General features: G+C 37.7%; 1 pseudogene; it reads left to right on the forward strand.

Moving 5' to 3' along the window:
* Positions 1–516: 516 nt before the first annotated feature.
* LOC149545126 (disease resistance protein ADR2-like) overlaps positions 517–12,947 on the forward strand; it is a 70,055-nt pseudogene continuing 57,624 nt past the window's right edge.

Genomic DNA, 12,947 nt, shown 5'->3' on the forward strand with positions numbered 1-12,947 from the left:
TCTGAATTCTTATAGTCAAATTTTCCTATTCACATCCAATTTGGACAACCAAACGACCCCTTAAGATATTGTATTTTAAAATACAATTGATATGAACAAGAAAAATAATTTTATATTCATGATGAGAATCATTTATTTTTGAATTTATTATGATAATAGAAATATAAAATTATTTTAGTACAAATAAGACATACATATCTTATTAGTGGTAGAATTTTAATATGAGGCTTTTCTTTAATGAACACAAGTTTGACCACTAGCTCAAAGAAGACAAGTTACCAAAAAATGAAAATGAGTACATGAAATCTCCATATTCGCGCAAAGGTTAAACGGTAAATTAGCAGAAGCGTAGAAAATCTCAAGCTGTGAATCGTTGGTGGTCCCCGAAATGATAACCATTTCCTAGTGTAGTGGAGTGCGATATCTTTTACTTGGTGGCATCTAGTGAGAAATATATTAAATACACGCAAGTTTGCTTTAATGTTTCATACATTGGGCAGTTTTACTTCTTCAGTCATGGCTTCCACCTCCTCAACTCCTCAGGCAATATCGATTGTATCTCCTAAGCTATATGATGTTTTCATCAGTCATCGAGGCCTTGACGTTAAAGAAACCCTTGCCAAATAGCTCTATGACCTTCTTGAGGAAAGAGGGTGTAAGGCGTTCCTAGATTATGAAGAGATTGAAGGGGGAGACTCTATTACCTCTGCAATTCACAATGCCATATGTTTGTCGCGCATGGAGATAGCCATTTTCCAAAGGATATGCGGAGTCCAAGTGGTGCTTAGATGAGTTGCTTCACATGCTACAACAAACTGATACTCTCTTCATTCCTGTCTTCTATGGTGTGGAGCCCAAAGAGCTTCGTTCCACGGACAGGGCATCGTATGCTGCTGCATTTTCTTGCTATCAGAGTGAAGACAAGTACCTTAACAAGCTTGATGCTTGGAAAGGGGCCCTCGCATCTGCTACAGGCATATCTGGTTATGAATATAGCATGCATAAAGAGTAAGATTCCTACTACGCATTTTATCTTGATTGAGATTCATAATGTTTTACGTCTTGTTTTTCTCCAGTAACTTCAATTGCTTTAGCCTCAGTAGAATGTCTTTCTAAAGGGATTCTTGAGTTTCAATTTTAGAAATTTGTGTGAAAGGATTGTGTCTGGTGTGGTACAAGTAGTTAAGGAAAAGGAAGAGAGTATACCCTTGCATGTTGCAGAGTACCCAGTTGGACTTGATGAGCTCGTCCAAGATTTTGAGAGATGTACTTGTTCAAACGCGACAGGGGTGGTGGGAATCCTCGGGCTTGGGGGGTCTGGCAAAACTACCCTAGCGAAAGAACTGTTTAACAGGAAGTGTTCTGCCTACCATAAATCATGTTTTCTCTCAGATGTGACACATTCACGCACCAATATGCAATCGTTGCAAAAGCAGCTCTTGAAAGATCTTTTCGGCAAAGATCAAGAGATTACAAGTGTGGATGATGGAATTGGAAAGCTGAAGTATCTTCAGGGAAGGGCAGAATATTTGAATTTCCTTTTAGTCTTAGATGATATTGACCATGAGGATCAGATAAGCGCTCTATTACCTGAAGGCATGCTAGGCTCTGGCAGGCTGATAATCATTACAATCCGTGACTAGCGTGTGTTAAGGGGTGCAGATGTCCTTTATAAGATGAAAAAAATGGATAAGAATCGTGCTAAGGAGCTCTCCTGCAGCCATGCTTTCCGTGTTAAGGGGCGTAGAAATTCGCCCCCTGCATTTGAGAAATTGGTTGAAAACTTTGAGGAATTCTGTGGAGGTTTGCCTCTCTCCTTCAAAGTTCTCGGCGTCCATCTATATGGAACGGCTTAAATATCACACACTGAGGATTGATTTCTAGTGTAAAAGTGTTAAATAGTCAAAGTTTGACTTACTTTTCCAGCCTTAATTTCTTCCTTAGTCTATATGAGAGGAAACAAGATTATTGGAAGCTAGAATTGGAAAAAGTTAAAAATATACAGCCCAAGGATATAAGGGAGAGACTCAAAATTAGCTTTGATGGTCGAAACAAAGAAGAGAAACAAATATTTATAGATATTGCCTGTATTTTCAAGAAGAAATTAAATGTATATGATTTGATAAGCAATGCTATAACAATCTGGAATACCGCCAACTGGAGCGCTGAGCTCGCACTTAGAACCCTGCAACATAAGTGCCTAGTCCAAATAGTTGATGCCGGAGGATACAAAATATTTGAAATGCACAATCACATCCATGATCTGGGAAGATACATAGCAGATGAGCTGTGCCTTCTCTTACCACATGAGTTGGTCTCTCCTCGGCTTTGGAGACCAGAGTTTCTTAGATCTATGGTGTGTTCTTTACTATTTTGGAAGTAATAGTAAATAGCGAGGGAGCTTTTGAAAAAACTTTTCAACGTGTTTATAATATTTTCCATCCAATGTTGTACTTAACCCTAGTGAACCTTTATGTGTAGGAAGGAAAAGGATTTAAAAAAATCCTAGAAGAAACAAAGGGCAGATGTTTCTATTCGTTCACGTATTCTTCTCTAGGAAGGAAAATTACTTTTTTCATAGCTGACACTGACCTCCTGTGGCTTGAAATGAGTCATCATGCTGAAAGTAGAGACTTAATAAGCATTCCTTCCTGGATTCCTCTACGGAAATTGCATATTTTAGATGTTTGGGATGTGAATGATTTGTGGAGCAGTTTTGAGTAACAGGCCAAGACCACTAATCAGGTATTTGACTAGACTTTGTAGACTTTATGAACATATAGAAACAAGGCATTATGAGTTTTGCAATTGTTTCCACTCAATCTAACAATATTAGATATAATACAAATAGTGAATTATTGTTAATAGGTATTTGTTTCACTATAATGGATTGAATATTATTCTTCAATTCCATTACTTTTGAAACTGACGAAAAGGATTTATTTCCAATTCTATTATATTCTGATTATTTAGTTATGTAATATAAAATTTTGAAAATTTTGATCATTTCACTATTTCTTTATTAGAATGATTAGAATATATTTAATGTTCTCTAAGTATAATTTGGCATAAAATCATATGTGTGTATATATATATATACACACATATATACATACATACACTTTTAAGAAATTTGAAAAAAATAAACTTATAAAAACTGTTTATAATATGATAATATAATTTCTGTTTGTTAATATAATATGCATACACATGATAGACAATAATATATAATTGGATACATTAGGAAAGCATGATCAGAAATTGTATGATCCACATAAGTAATCAATTAAATGAAATTTCATTTCTGAAAGCAACTGCCAATGCCAGGTCTCTGTGGAGTTGAGAAAGGTGGAGATTTCAAACTCTTTGCACAGGCCTCCATATTTAATAAAAATGTTTGAATTGGAAGAACTAAAAATATTTGACTCACTAGAGAAGGCAGATACAACATCCTTGGTGCAGTCACTTAAACAACTTAGCAGTCTTAGATCTTTGGACTTGTGGCATGAGGGATGGACTTTAGGAAGGACTTGACATTTGAGAAAAGGTAGAGATTCAATTAGTTTGGATTCTTCTACAAGTAGCTGCCTGAAAAGCCTTGAAAACATACGACTTGATGGTCTTCAAACTATCTCCGAATTGGTAATTAGTAGAGACATGTGTCCCAAACTTCGATCATTGGTTGTTTCAGGCCTGGATTATTTAAACAAAATGGAGTTGAAGCAACTACAGAGTCTGCGTGCTCTTAGAGTTAATCGCTGTCCAGAATTGGAAACAGTTACAGGGTTATCTTCTCTGACAGAGCTTCAGTCTCTTACAGTCTCGTCTTGTTACAATTTGCAAATGAAGTCAGGGTTATCTTCACTAACAGAGCTTCGACAGTTGAAGGTGCGGCATCTGAAGTCATTGCCCAAGCTTGGGCATTTCCGTCATCTGAAGAAACTTGGGATTTTACAATGCGGATGGCTGCAAGGCGTTGAAGGGTTGGAAGAGTTGTCAGGATTGAAGAGTCTGGTAATTGAAATGCCTTCTTTTGGATATGCTCATGGACGACTAAAGGTAATGCTAGTTTTTCTCGAACGCAATCAATTGATTTTGAGTGGAAAGCAAGTTTATTTATAGTGAATAATGATATTTCCTTTTCTGTCGGAGATGAAAAACAAATGATACTCTTTTAAAGTTGGGGTTTATCTTTAAAAAAATTATAATTATTTATTGAACTCTCCTGTTAAGCTAGTGATTTAAATGTTCCAGATGCCTTCAGCAAAGAAATCATTTTGACACAGCAGGTAATGGGTGAAGCATCGCCCAAACTGAATGCAAATTTGTTTTCTGAGGTGATCGGCGATGAAGCAGTCACTGAGATTGAGAGTGGGGATAGCAGGCCGAAGATTGAAAGCTCATCGAGTGCAATCACCATACATACCTTGTTTGTGACAACTTATAGAGATTGTTTAACTTTTGTAGGCAAGTCTTCTGTCTTGGCCGGGGGAATCTGCTAATCACATTTTTACTCAACCAGCATGATAGTCAAGATAGACTCTATTATTCGACAGTAAGGAAGGGATTTAAGGCCGTGCTGAAAGTTGAAGAAGAAAGAAAAGCTTTAATTGTATTGCAAAGAATTGTTGATCGATTATATAGATATGAAACGGTAGCAAACTTGGAACGGTGGCAAACTTCGCGAGATATGATGTGGTAAAGTAAAAGCTAAAGCCCAAGCAAAAGCATTGAGATGTATAATCAACTTACTTTCAGTATTTGCAGTTGAAATGCTCGTCATCTTTGCTTAATTAAATCTTAAATTTCTTCTCTTTGGTGTATATAATTCACCTCTTTGCTTTCAATTTTTTCTTAATCGCTCTTGTAAGAAATATTCTTTGGAATTTATGGTAAATTTTCGTACTTTAATTTTGAATTTTTAAATAAAACAATTATAACGATGGTGAAACAGTGTACACCAGCTGCCGCTCACACGCTCCATTACGTCATCTGTCACTCCACATCGCTCCACGGTCACTATCTGGTGGTGTTTGAAAATGTTACCCATTTCCAATTACCCTGATGAGAATAAAGCACATCTAGGGGCAGCTAACTCCCATTTTCAACATGCCCATTCAGACACCAGGCCAACTATAAGGCTATACTCCTTCTGCACTTCAGGCTCTGCAAAACCTAGGTGGGTGAACCTATAGATTCTTCATATGGTACCAGTTGTCAAAGCATACACTGAATCTATTAAGCAGATTGAAACCCCTAATATCTCCTAATGGCTTATGAAACAACACAGATTCTACAATAGCTAGGTGCAAACCTATATTATTCATAAACTGAGTGAGGGTTTAAACTTTTATGTCCACTTCAACATGAAGGGAAAATGATTGATTTATATTGAGAAAAGACAGCATGTCCAATATGCAACAAAAACTTAATGATCCTACAAATGACCAGTGCCTTATCCATTAGGGCAATCCTATACTCCAGAATTATGCATCCTTGAACATCACTCAACATATGGCATATGTAGAAACATTCATGTTCGATCTGTTCACCTTATGAATCAGACAACAATATCCAATATAACCCCATACTTTCACGCATCCTTCTCAATGAATCTGCAACCCTGTCTGAAACCACAAGCAATTATATGACTCCTTGAGTCAAAGGCAAGCAAACCTCAAACATACAACTGGAAAATTGCAAATAGGTTCAAGATCTTTGTTCTTGAACATATAAAATTACAAATTCAACAAGAAAGGAGACAGAATTATATTGAAATTCAAAACCTTCTGCACATTGTATTTATCTCCTTGAAATAAGTACATTAGGAATGCATAAAACAAGATACAAAATCACACTACTATATCATAACTATCTATGAAATCCATATGCTATTCATACAAGATATGCTGGGTGTGTGGCTTTCACAACCTGAGCAGAGCTCTAAGAACTGGAAAAAGAAAACCAACCAACCACCTTTTTTAGAGAAGAAGAAAGAATATGTATGGAGAAGGCAATTCTCGGATTCAATTTGCAATTGACACTTGTCCCTTTGGAAATCCTTCCTAAGAAGATCAAAGCTTCTTTCTAACTTCTCTCTTCAACTGAATATCAAAATCTCATCATTATCTCTCTACAAGACAAAAATATCTGAGATATTTGATTCACCATCGTAACTGATTTCTGATGTTAAAACTGAGTTCACGGTAAAAGGTGAAAAATCAGTTACAAAGTGACTTCAAGAAGCCCATATAACCTTTTCAAATTAATTTTCTCCATAGTCAAGCTTCAAAAGGTTTGCTAATCTGCCCTCTAACAAACTCTAATGCTCAAAGATTAAATTTTCTTATTTTGTTGCCAATACCCTAGATTTCACAAACTGGCCTACAAAGTGAACCGATGAACACTTGTGCATAATCTGACTCTAGAAATGAAAAATTCAGCTCTTCCCGAATCCGACGGTATATTGGAGTGCCTATTTTGGATTAAAATAGCCCTAGTTATGCTTGTTTGAAGTTTCAAGCTATGTTCACAGGTTTGCACATTAAAATGCCAAAATTGAAAAATTAAAAATAATCTATAGTTTGAACTATAGAATATTCAAGAACTAAAAACAAATTTTTCAAGTTTGATTGATTCAACATGCACACATGGGAATATTTTTGAATTAAAAATTTCCTTTTACCCTCCAGATAATCAGACAATGCCATTTGTCAACCTCTGACTTGCTCTGACCATCACAATGCCACATCATCAAACACGAGACCCATTGCCACGTGTCATTTTCTCATTAACTCGCTATGCTATTGCGTGAGCATCTCTCTCATAGTGAGTTAACGACCACCCTTAGATTATCCATGTGTTGCAATTCCCTTTCATTTGAACTCATCCATCTTTCGCCGAATTTTTGAATTTTTCCAGCGACTCGCTAAGTCGCTAGCCGAATTTTTTGAGATTTTCTGGCAAGCGACATAGTGACCTGCCAGATTTTTGACTTTTTTGGCTGCCTGTAATCTGCTGATGTCATCATTTGGGCATGCATTTTCTTTCAAAATTTACTTTACTCCTTCTGGCCGACTAGGACCCACGTGCACTTACCTTGCCTTTTCAAAATGCTTTGTCTTGTTGACACTATATGTTTGAGTGCAAAAGCATATAAAGACTAAAAATACTTCCCACCTGCTCAATGTGGGATACTGCTCCTCAACGGTTCTTGCTCTTTGTGTTTGTTGTGATTGCTAAATGCATGGGTTTTCTTTTACTGCATATGTGTGAGTTGTTCCAGCTCCTTTGGCATGAGTTTCTTATTCTAAACGTGAAGCTCCATCCTACTGGTCATTTTTTGCTATGAATCTACAGACTTTTTATTGTAATGGTCATTTCTTATGCACATGGTCATTTAAAATGAGCTCTCCCCTTATAAAAAATGTGATATTGTTGCTAGAGGAAGCCATGGACTTCAAAAACGTGGATACATGCTTCCTTGAGCTCTGTTTCAGGAGAAAATTTGTTCATTTTACTAAAAACGTGGATTGCTACATTTTTTCTTGGTCTACTCTTGTTGCAACTTGTTTTATTTGCCTCACGCATATAAAAAAAAAGAAAAACTTAGCAAACTTATAATACAATCTTACTCCCATTATATTCTAATTAGCAGCCAAATCATTTGTCATGGAATGCTCTGCCTTATTAGCCGGTTACAACATTCTCCTTCATTTGCTGTCTTATTTTCATATGGCATCTCCCTTACAATTGTTTAAACAATTTCCCAAGGTCAACTTTCAGCCATTCTCTGGTGCTCTCTTGTATCCATGGAACATCTAATTCTTGATTAAAAGATCTTAACACTCCGCTTGCTGTTTGAGCATAAGAAAAAGAATAGCTCTATATGCTTTGATTTTCCTTTTTCAAATTTAGCATGAGTTTTTTAATCAATTTGCCTCTTATCATTCATAATGTAATAAAATTTATCAAGAATGTTTTGCCTTCCTTGATTCATATTTCCTTCATGATGTGTCTCCATTTACCCCAATTTGTCTTCATTTGAATCCCTCTCTGTATTTGAGAAGAAGGGATCTAGCAAAGGATCAAATTCACAAAGTGAAAAGAAGAAGAAGGACCTTTCTAAGGTCAAGTGCTTTGGATGTCACGAGTTTGGCCACTATGTCAGTGATTGCCCAGAGAGGAAAAAGGGTAAGAAGCAAGTGGCAGCTTCAGCAAGTGCAGAAGAACTCTCCAGCAGAATGGAAGATGATTTTTCACTCATAGCTTGTATGGTTAGCTCAACCTCACAGTGTTTTTGGTATATAGATAGTGGGGCGTCATTTCATATGACAGGAGTTAGAGAGTACTTCTCCAGTTACAAGGAGGAGGACACCAACATCCAGATTTCTATGGGAAACTTGTCCAAACTCAACCCTGTTGGTAAAGGGACTGTTCAGTTTCAGAGGGAGAATGGAAAGATAATTCCTCTTCATGATGTGTTATATGTATCAGGCTTAGGTATGAATTTGATTTCTGTATCTGTTCTTCAGGATAGGGGGTATAATGTACTCTTTAGAGGGACACATGTGTTGATTAAGCACAAGGATTGGAAATCACCCATAACTATTGGAGTTAGGAGTGGTCGCCTTTATAGATTGCAGTTTGATACTCCTAAGGCACTTATGAACAATAGTAATCCTAGAGATCTTGGAGAGCTATGACATAGGAGGTTGGGCCATATTCATCATGGAGCACTTAGATTGCTTCGTGAGACCGTCACAAGTGTTCCAGAGGTGAGCACAGAGCATGACGATGTATGTAAGGGATGTGTGTTGGGAAAGTTTGCGAAAGCATCTTTTCCAAGGAGTGACACCAGATCTAAGGGTGTTCTTGATCTAGTACATTCAGATGTTTGTGGACCGATGTCAACGAAATCTCTCAGAGGATATGAGTACTATGTTACTTTTATTGATGACTTCTCTAGAAAGACCTGGATATACTTCTTGAAGACTAAAGATGAGGTTTTCAGTCGATTCCAAGAGTTCAAGGCTCTTGTGGAGAACTCGACAGGAAAGAAGATAAAGGTTCTTCGATCAGAGAATGGAGGCGAGTACAAAGGAAATGTCTTCAAGGAGTTCTGCACCAGAGAAGGAATCAAGAGACAATGGACTATTCCTTACAATCCATAGTAGAATGGAGTTGCTGAGAGGAAGAACCATTCTATATCGGAGGCAGCAAGAGCTATGCTACATGACCAAGACATGCCCCGTTACTTATGGGCAGAGGCGTGTAATATAGCAGTCTACATTCAGAATAGAGTTCCACACAAGGTGCTAGGGAAGATGACACCAGAGGAGGCCTTCACAGGGAAGAAGCCAAATGTTAGTCACTTCAGGATATTCGGGAGTTTGGCATATTGTCATATTCTTGGAGATACACGTACAAAGTTAGATCAGACTACAGAGAGGGGGTACTTTGTTGGGTACAGTGAGACCTCAAAGGCATACATGATTTTCATTCCGGGGACTAAAAGAGTTATTGTCAGACAAGATGTCAAGTTCATGGAGGACAAGGCATTCAAGAGATCCAGAGATTTGCCAGCAGATGATCAGAGTGAGCAGCCAATAGAAGCTCTAAGACCAAGTCAAGGGAAGCAAAGCTCAAGTACAGTTACCAGTATGAGTGTAGACTCAGTTAGTGAAGGTTCAAAAAGTATGGAGCAACGGGTGCAATAGGAAATGCATCTAGAAGACTTAGAGGTTGACATTTCATCCTCTACAGTTGGCAGCGGGAACCATCTAGTTCCAGATACACAAAGGGATACTCAGGAGTTTGTGGGAGCTCCTAGGAAGAGTACTAGACAATGAAGACAACCAGCCAAGTTCAATGACTATGTGGCATTAGTTAGTCAGTTGGTAGATAGTGAGCCTTCTAGCTATCAGGAAGCTGCAGAACATCAGGTATGGCGAGATGCTATGGTTGAGGAATATTCTTCAATAATGCAGAATGATGTGTGGGAGGTAGTACCTAGACCAACAGATAGGGCTGTAGTTGGATCACGCTGGATCTATAAGATAAAGCACGGTGCAGATGGTAGCATCGAGAAATACAAGGCTAGGTTTGTGGCAAAGGGGTTCTCTCAGAAGGAGGGAATAGACTATGAGGAGACATTTGCTCCAGTTGCCAGGTATACTTCTATACGAGCTATAATCTCACTTGTAGCACAGATGGGATGGCAGATCCATCAAATGGATGTCAAGACAGCATTCCTCAATGGTGAGTTGAAGGAGGAGGTATACATAGAACAACCAGAAGGCTTTGTAGCACACAGCAAAGAGACCCACGTGTGCAAATTGAAGAAAGCATTGTATGGACTCAAGCAGGCTCCTAGAGCGTGGTATGAGTGCATTGATACATACTTGCAGAAAATGGGCTTTGTGAAGAGTGAAGCAGATGCTAACCTCTACTACTTGATGGTTAGGGGTGAGATTCTCATTCTTGTTCTTTATGTGGACGACCTATTTCTTACAGGTTCACTAGGGCTCATAGTGGATTGCAAGAGGAACCTTGCAGAAGAGTTCGAGATGAAGGATTTAGGACTTATGCACTACTTTCTAGGCATGGAAGTGTGGCAGACAGATGGGGAGATTTTCCTTGGTCAAGGGAAATATTGCATTGAAATCTTGAAGAAATTCGGGATGGAGGATTGCAAAGCCATGTCTACACCCATGATCACGAATTGGGGGAAGGTAGATACAACTAAGGAGAAGGATGTAGATCCCACTTTATATAGACAGTTGATTGGTTCGCTTATGTATTTGGTCAACACTAGACCAGATATAGCATTTGCAGTAAACTCTCTTAGTCAGTTCATGGTTGAACCAAAGAGAATGCATTGGATAGCGGCTAAGCATGTGCTACGTTACTTGTGTGGTACAGTTGAGTATGGGATCAGATATGTTCGAGGTGAAGGTATCAGGTTGATAGGCTATACTGACGCAGATTGGGCAGGAAGTACAACAGACAAAAGGAGCACTTCAAGGTGTTGTTTCAGCTTGGGATCAGGAGTTGTATCTTGGTTCAACATGAAGCAGAAGTCTGTGGCTCTAAGTTTGGCAGAAGTAGAATACATAGCAGCTAGCATGGCGACATGTGAAGCTATATGGCTTCAGAAGTTGTTAGTAGCCTTGTTTGGTCAGAAGGTTGAGACTACTGTGATACATTGTGACAATCAGAGTTGCATCAAGTTGTCTGAGAATCCAGTGTTTCATGATAGGTCTAAACATATAGATATTAGATATCACTTCATTAGAGATTGTGTACAAAGGGGAGTTGTTCGACTACAATACATACCTACAGATGAGCAGGTAGCAGACATTCTGACGAAGGCTTTGGGAAAGGCCAAATTTATCTTCTTTAGAGATAAGATGGGTGTCATGCAGAACAGCTTCCTCGCTAAGAGGGAGTGTTAATTATTGTTAGTTGGACAGCTGTTATTTTTGACCCGAAAATAGCAGCACTATTTATGGGTAGCTTGGACAGCTGTTCGTCCTTATCTATGAATAGCGGTTGTATTTATGGGTGGTTTGGACAGCTGTTTGTCCACTTGCCAAAAATTAGTAAATGGTTATTATTTACTAATTTTAGTGATTCCTTTTGGACACTTTGCAACCAATTCTATTATTGGCTGTCAAGTTGTCTTAATCTCGGCCGTTGGTTAGATTTAATCTCGGTCATTGGTTTACCAACAGGAGTAGTATAGAAAGGGGTCATTGGGTCATTTGGATAAAAAATAGAAGCATTTTGGAGAAGCAGTTTCCAGTGTTAGCAAACAGTCTTGCAGTGTTAGCAAGGGCGCAGTGTTAGCGTAGGGATAGCAGTGAGGAATATCAGCGGGAGAAATTAGGAGGTTGTCAGAGTTCTACCAGTGTGAGGCAAGGAATTTTGTATCTCTTGATTTGCTGAAGTTTAATATAATTTCTCATCTGTAGAACCGGTTTTCCCTTATGGTTTTTTTCAGGGACAATTTGTCCGAAAATATTGTGTTGATTGTGTTGCGCATTTCTTTCCATATTTTAAGTGAAGTTGCAGTTGTGTTATTTTTCGATATTAGCTGGGAATTTGTTTTCAGCAGTTTAATAATCATTTGTGATAGGAGATTAATAATCAGTGACTGCAATAGTTTGATTTTTCACATCTCTTTTGTCATTTTTTGTTTGTACGATTATGCCTATTTGTAGAGTCTCACTTTTTTTGGGTTTTGTTATTTACGTTTATGTGTTTATCAGAAATATTGTGCTATTTTTTCACAAGCATTATGAGATCCTATTATTGGATGATTGAAATGAAATAAAATAGATATTTTAGACGTCCTAAATTTGATGGATATATCATCTATGTTGTGAAATATTGTATTCAAATAATATAAATAGCTACTAGTTATTGATGGATGAGAAAATGAGTGCAAATCATAATTCCACAATTTATGTGGAGAAACATTTCAAGGGAAAAATAACTCGACACCTAAAGCTCTTATTGCTTCAAAGATTTGAGAAATTGCTTACATTATTTTCCTTCTACTCAAGCACTCAATATGTAACTATGAGAGAAACCCCAAAACCACAAATGGCTTCTAAAACTATTTAGATATAAGTCACGCCCAATAAAGAGGTCTCCATGTGAGCTTATCCATACGATAAAAAGGTCTCCATATGATATTAATCACCCTCTTAAATGCCATGTGACCTTATCCACCCTTTGAAAGATCATGCCATGTGATCTTAGCCACCCTCTCAAATACCAAGTGATCTTATGCACCCCCTTAAAATGCTATGTGATTTTATCCACCTTTTCTGCTTTCACTATTTAACAATCAATAAATATCTTACAAGTTGTCACAGTTATATTTAATATTTTTCATGACAATTAAAGATATTTACATTTTTCCAATTAATAATAAAATA

The sequence above is a fragment of the Cupressus sempervirens genome, chromosome 7 (assembly GCF_028749045.1).
Source record: "Cupressus sempervirens isolate cs-2001-9-10 chromosome 7, ASM2874904v1, whole genome shotgun sequence".
NCBI classification, from domain to species: Eukaryota; Viridiplantae; Streptophyta; class Pinopsida; order Cupressales; family Cupressaceae; genus Cupressus; species Cupressus sempervirens.